Source organism: Neovison vison, chromosome 2, assembly GCF_020171115.1.
Source record: "Neovison vison isolate M4711 chromosome 2, ASM_NN_V1, whole genome shotgun sequence".
Taxonomy (NCBI): Eukaryota; Metazoa; Chordata; class Mammalia; order Carnivora; family Mustelidae; genus Neogale; species Neogale vison.
The window spans coordinates 24,000,933-24,007,501 of record NC_058092.1 but is presented as its reverse complement, the minus strand read 5'-3'; positions in this window follow the sequence as shown (position 1 = coordinate 24,007,501).

The following is a 6,569-nucleotide window of genomic DNA, read 5'->3' as shown; positions in this document are numbered from 1 at the left end:
GGAGTGGGTGTTGATGAAGGACGGAGAAGCAGACTCTCAGTCCAACACGGGACTTGATCCCAGGACACCAGGATCATGACCTGAGAGGAAGGCAGATGCTTAACTGACTGAGCCACCCAGGTTCCCCTTTCTCTCTCTCTCTCTCTCTTTAAAGATTTGTTTGAGAGAGAGAGAGACAGGACTCAGGGAGGAGCAGAGGGAGAGAGAGAGAAGCAGACTCCCCTAAGTGCAGAGCCCGACACGGGGCTGGATCTCACCACCCTGAGATCATGACCTGAGCTGAAACCAAGAAGTGGACGCTTAACCAGTTGAGCCTCCCAGGTGCCCTCAATTGATTCTCTTTTGCTGATTTTTGCCAAACTCTTATATCCTAGCTGGTCTGGTTGCATTTGACAAACCCAACATGAATGTTGGTTGAAATTTTCCTCTATGTTAAAGATTCAAAAGTAAAAAAAAAAAAAAAAAATGAAAATTTATGTTAAAACTTCACTTGTCCATCAATGATGCGACTTCTTTGCAGGATTAGATAATAGCTTTTGAGTACTGCATGACTATTTCCTCAATTTTTGGTGCCATTTACAAGGTAATGGCTATAGGCACTATGCTCTTTTTTTTTTTTTACGATTTTATTTATTTGACAGAGATCACGAGTAGGCAGAGAGAGGGGGGGGGGATGCAGGCTCCCTGCTGAGCAGAGAGCCCAATGCCAGGCTCAATCCCAGGACTCTGGGACCATGACCCAAGCCGAAGGCAGAGGCTTTAACCCACTGAGCCACCCAGATGCCCCGGCACTATGCTCTTTTAAGTTTAATATGAATTACTAATATTTTCTCTGTTACTTTTTAAATAGATAATCAACAAAAAAATCAAATTATCATCTGCAGCACTCACCAGTTTCCATGGTGTAAATACCTCACCCCATGACCAATGTCAAGCTATCAGTAGATTCACTGAACAGAGAACTGGGAAGATAGGAGCAGTGGTGCCCCTTTGAAGTACTTTTACTGTACAGAAACAACAAAAAATAGCTCATATAATAGTGAAATGTAGTAAATAATTAGGAAGAGATGAGTTGGAAAAGTTTATGACTTTATCTTTTTTTTTTTTTTAAGATTTTATTTCTTTATTTGAGAGAGAACGGAAGAGGGGAGAAGCAGACTCCCCGTGGAGCTGGGAGCCCGATGTGGGACTTGATCCTGGGACTCTGGGACCACAACCTGAGCCGAAGACAGGTGCCCAATCAACTGAGCCACCCAGGCGCCCCTATGACTTTATCTTTAAAAGTAATTTATTTGAAAAAAAAATTGATTTGATTGTAACTTTTTACAACTTAATTTTAAACAATGGCTCTATTTAACAACCAGCTCACCAAATTCCTAAAATGTACCAGTCAGTTGGCATGAGCTACCCCAGCACAGCACTGTGGAGGGTCATCTCCGACCAGCCCACAAAGCCATGCGTCTCACTCTTTCGCCAGCAGCTCATTGCATTACCCTCTGGTTCACTTTTCTATTCAACTCTCAACCCCCCACAAGCTGACTTCTATGACACACCCTATACTCATAGGTTAAACTCTCCTTTTCCTGTGCTGGCCTCCTGAATCCCAGTTTTCCGCAGGGCTCTACGGTGGGTGGTCTGCTTGTCTCTTCCCATACTGCTTGTTTCGGCAATCTCATTCAACTCCCTGACATTAGGCACCCAGAGGGCTCCCAGGTCTGTAATTCCCAGCCACATCTCTCTGTGGAGCTCCGGATCCATTTGTCCGGCCGTCTACCAGACATCTTGCTTGCTTGTCACAGCAATTCAAACTCAGCATTCAAGACTATATTAATTCCTTCCGCAGCCTTCGACCTCCACCCCTCAAATCTGACTTTGACCCTCTTTTTCCTGCATCTATGGATGCAGATGCTTTTATTTACTAAGTCAACTGAACCAAACACCAGGGCTTATCCTCCCTCCCTCTCTTTTCTTCATCGCCCCCATTTTTCATGCTGGCACCATATTCAGATTTACTCATTCATTCATTCAGTCATTCACTCATTCATCCATCCATCCACTGAAACTTAGAGCAAATATTTATCCAGAATGGATGCGTAGCATATTGGGCGAGAGCAAAAGAGCTTGCTTGCAATCAGCCTGCCAGGCATCAAATCCTGGCTCTGCCATGTACCTAGCTTTGTTACCTTGGGAAAATGTGCTTGGCCATTCTGTGTTTCTGTTTCCTTAAATATAAAGTGAGAATCATAATAGAATCTTCCCCGCAGAGAGCTGAGAGGATGGAATGGGTTGCTCTGAGTAAGACACTTAAAACTCAGCCTGACAGAGGGGGCGCCCGTGTAGGGTAAGCATCTGACTCTTGGTTTCGGCTCAGGTCATGATCTCAGAGTTGTGAGACTGAGCCCTGCATTGGGCTTACACTCCGTGGGGAGTCTGCTTGCGATTCTCTCTCCCTCCCTCTGCACCTCACCCCTATGTCAGCAGCACCATGTTCCCTCTGAAACCTACAGGAGAACCTCTCTTTGCTTTTTCCTAGCTTCTGGTGGTTTGCTGCCAATCTTTGGCATTCCTTGGCTTACAGTTACAGGTCCCTAGTCTGGGCCTTCACCATCATATGGCCTTCTCCCTGTGAGCCTCTGTCTTCACGTGGTGTCTTCTTATCAGGACAGGAGTCCTATCAGCTTAGGAGACCACCCTATGACAGGATGACCTCATCTTAATGATTACATCGGCAATGACCTTGTTTCCAAATAAGGTCATATTCTAGGGTCCTGGGAGTTAGAATTTCAACATACCTGTTTTGACGGGAGACAGTCCAGTGCATATCAGGCAGGAACTATGATCTAGGGATTATATCTGATCCCCAACCTTCTTACCTCCTCTCTCCCTATAGCCACTGTCTTAGTTTGTTCTGTCTTGGCACACCTCCTGCCTGGCACCTAGTCCAGCTCCACCATCACCCATCCTATATGTGGCTGTCAGATTGATCTTTCCAAAATATAGCTGATGTCTGGAATTCACCTCCTTTGGAAGCTCTTTGACTTCTCAGGTAAAAGTTCTAGCTCCTTCCAGCTCTAGCTGCTTCCTGCCCCACTGCGCTGAAACTTACACCACAACTCCCAAAACTGTGGGTCTCCAGTTGTACCATTCTCTTTCATAGGTCTGGATGGGCGCCCGCTGTCTGCATCGCACACATCTACCCTCGCATTTCCCTCACATTCCCTTGTCTGGAAAACCTTCCCTGACACCAGCCCCACCCCTCTTCCGAGTTCCTTTGTCACTCTGTGCACACCCTGAATATAAGAATCACTGAATTTAGGGTTTCTCTTGTGTCTTGCTGACAGGACACAATGCCCCTTGAGAACAGGGACTGTCTTTGTATCCCCTATTATGAGACATTAATGTCACTTTCAATCTTTTCCCTTTTGCAAATAATACTGGGCTGAATATTTTCATGTTTAGATATCTTTTTCAAATTTAAAATGATTTCCTCAGGCCCAACTCAAAAACAAAAAGACAAACAACCCCAATTTTAAAAAATGGACAAAAGACTTGAATAGACATTTCCCCGATGAAAATAAACAAATGGCCCATCAGCCCATGAAAGGATGCTCAATGTCACTAGTCTTTAGGAAAACGCAGATAAAAACCATCATGAGACACCACCTTGGACCCACCAGGATAGCCATAGTAGTTTTTTTAAAAAAAAGTGTTGGAGGGATGCAGAGTCGAAGAAATTGGAACATTGCTGCTGGAAATGTAAAATGGTGGACCGCGGTAGAGCTTCGTCAGCGACTTATACCTAAGAGTGACCGCATGACACAGAAATCCCACTCTTAGGTAGATGCCCCAAGGAGTGGAAAGCAGGTGTTCAAGCAAAAACGTGTACACAAATGTCTGTAGCTGCGCGATTCACAAGAACTGAAAGGTGAACATGACCCGGATGTCCATCAACGGATGAACAAACAAACAGAATGTGGTCTGTGCATGCGGTGAATATTGCTCAAGCACAGAAAGATACAAAGTACTGATATATACCGCAGTGTGGAGGCATCTCGAAAACATCATGTAAAGTGAAAGAAACCAGACACAAAAGGTCACATAATACATGATTCCACTCATGTGAACTAGCCAGACTAGATAGCTCCTTAGATGCAGAAAGCAGACTGGTGATTGCCAGGGACAAGGGGGAGGGGACAATGGGAATTAACTGCTTAAGGGGTACAGGTTTTATTTGGGGGTGATGAAATGTTCTGGAACTAGGTAAAGTAGTAGTTTGCACAAGATGGGGGATGTACTCAAAGACACAGAATTGTACACGTTAAATGTTTCATTTTATGTTACATGAATTTTACCTCAATAAAGAAGTTGTTTTTTTTTTTTTAAAGATTTTATTTATTTATTTAACAGACAGAGATCACAAGTAGGCAGAGAGGCGGGTGGGGGGGGTGGGGAGCTGGCTCCCCGCTGAGCAGAGAGCCCTTTGTGGGGCTCTGAGGACCCTGGGATCATGACCCGAGCCAAAAGCAGAGGCTTTAACCAAATGAGCCACCCAGGCACCCAAGAAGTTTTTTTTTTTTTTTTAAAGATTTTATTTATTTATTTGACAGACAGAGATCACAAGTAGGCAGAGAGGCAGGCAGAGAGAGAGGAGGAAGCAGGCTCCCTGCTGAGCAGAGAGCCCGATGCGGGATCGATCCCAGGACCCTGAGATCATGACCTGAGCCGAAGGCAGCGGCCTAACCCACTGAGCCACCCAGGTGCCCCCCAAGAAGTTTTTTTAAAAAAGAATGCAATACCGATACCTGCTTCAGTGCAGATGAACCCTGAAAACGTTATCCTGCATGAAAAATCCAGACGTCTTGTATGATTCCATTTATAGGAAATACCCAGAATAGACAAGTTCATAGAGACAGAAAGCAGATTCAGGGCTGCCAGAGGCTAGGGCAGAGGGAACTGGGGGATGTGGCTATGTAATGGATATGAGGTTTCCCTTTGGGGTGATGGAATGTTCTGGAACAAGAGAGCGGGGCTGGTTGCACAACGTTGCGAATGTTCTCAATGCTACTGCGTCACACATTTTAAAATGGTTAAAATGGCAAGTTTTATGGAATGTGTATTTCAGCACGATAAAAAATATTTCCTCAGGAAGATTCTCTGAAGTGAAGCCAGAGTCAAAGGATGTGGTGTGTCACCGAACTTCTCTTGACGAGGGTCGCTCGCTGCCCTGCCACCAGCCAGTTTCGCGAATTCGATGTAACGTTGTTCCTCTCAAGAAAGTTCCTCATGCTTCCAAGCCTGAGCTTAAATCGAATGAGAACTTCTGAAGCACACAGCCAGAGTTAAAAGATTTTAGAGCTGGGAGGGGGCCCAGCGGGCATCTAGGCCCCTGGGCTGCATTCTTAACAGACAAATACTTAGTAATGACCATGCCATCCCGAAGTAAACTTTGCAGAAAACCTGCCTAAAGTCTATACGATGTAGGGTTTGTGCTGTAGATGATATAAAATTTGGAACAAACCTCCTAGGCTCCTAGGTTCCCAGCTCTGCTGCTTATTAGTTGTGTGAGCTGGGATCTGACTCTGTGCCTCAGTTTCTTCATCTATAAAATGGGAGCAATGCAGTGGCTATCTCACAGGATTGTGTTGCAGATTAAGTGAGTTTATATGTGTAATATGTTCAGGATTGCAATCTTAACTAAAAAAAAAGAAGTAAAAAGAAATTAATTTATAAAATGCATTTTAAACCAGTAAATACCTAGGCATGATTATCCTAGGAGAGGCTGAGATAGTTAGGTGTTTGTACCCATACACAGAAGTACCCTGGATGCTACAGCTCTAAACACGGACGGATAGGGGCGGGTTGTGCTTCAAAAACTCCGAGCCTTAGGTGCCTGGGTGGCTCGGTTGGTTAAGCAACGGCCTTTGGCTCAGGTCATGATCCTGGAGTCCCGGGATCGAGTTCTACATTCGGAACCCCGGTTTCACGGGAAGTCTGCTTCTCCCTTTGACCTTCTCCCCTCTCGTGCTCTCTCTCACTGTTTCTCTCTCAAATAAATAAATGAAATCTTAAAACAAAAAAGCTCTGAGCCTTGCCACTGGTGACATGCACTTCCAAAACCAATTATCAGACAGATCTTTTTTTTTTTTTTAAGATTTATTTATTTATTTATCTGATATATATATATAGAGAGAGAGAGAATGAGCTGGAGGGGCCGAGGGAGAGGGAAAGAGAATCTCGATCACACCCCATGCTAAGCATGGAGCCCGATGTGGGGGTCAATGTGGGGCTCAATCTCAGGACTCCGAGATCATGACCTAGGCGGAAACCAAGAGGCTCTTAGCCAACTGCACCACTCAGGCACCCAACTTTTTTTTTAAAAGTCATCTCTACACCCAACGTGGGTCTTAGATTCATGACCCCTGAAATCAGGAGTCTCGAGCCCTACCGACTGAGCCAGCCAGGCGCTCCTTAGGCAAATCATGAAACAGATTAAATCATTTGGTTTTCACTTGAGTTGCATTCCTGGGAAGTATTTTTTAAAACCATACTTGTATGTAAAACGGAGTTAG